Genomic DNA, 859 nt, shown 5'->3' on the forward strand with positions numbered 1-859 from the left:
ATTAAAAATGGTAAAGCATTCATATTAAATATCTCAAAGGACAACAGAAATTTTCAAAAAAATACACTGGAATGAAAAGAAAATATCTATGTAATAATTTTCACCAAATCATAATATCAACAAATGTAGAAAATAATAATTATTATAAATGATATAAACATTATTTTCCATATTTCAAGGAGCTTAATCCACTTTATTTCCTGGAAGCTCCTTTTTCACTCATCTGTGTCAGTTCTCTTCAGAGGCAGATATTACTAAACGAGCGTCAATATCTGTTCTCTAATTTTTCTGTAACAATAGAAGTTCTGATTTTTATGTAGGCATATGGCTTTCCAGAATATGTGGTAAATTTACCATCCTTGTTTGTCACTAAGTTTGGATCAGTAGACTTTAAAGAGTGACAATTACTCTTATGTTTCCATTTGATGGGGTCATGAAGTGACCAGATATTCGATTAAACATGATTCTGGACATGTCTGTGAGGGTGTTTCTGGATGACTGAGATTAACATCCGAACCTGTAGACTGAGTAAAGTAGATTGATACTGCCCCAGTCCTCCACCAATGTGAGCAAAGCTCATCCCATCTGTTAAAGGTCTGGATAGAACAAAAGTCTGGGCAACAAAGAATTCACTCTCTCTGTCTCATGGTCTTTGAACTGGGGCATCAGAACTCTCTTCCCTTCAGATTCAGACTGACACTTAACACTTTTGGCTGTCCTGGTTCTCACGTATTTTGAGCTGCAGTTCTTGGTACTTCCCAGCCTTCATAATAGTGTGAGCCAATGCCTTATACTCTCTCTCTCTCTCTGTGTGTGTATATAAAAAATATATATATAATAAAATATATTATATATAACA

This window comes from Mandrillus leucophaeus, unplaced genomic scaffold (genome assembly GCF_000951045.1).
Source record: "Mandrillus leucophaeus isolate KB7577 unplaced genomic scaffold, Mleu.le_1.0 Scaffold1304, whole genome shotgun sequence".
Classification (NCBI taxonomy): domain Eukaryota; kingdom Metazoa; phylum Chordata; class Mammalia; order Primates; family Cercopithecidae; genus Mandrillus; species Mandrillus leucophaeus.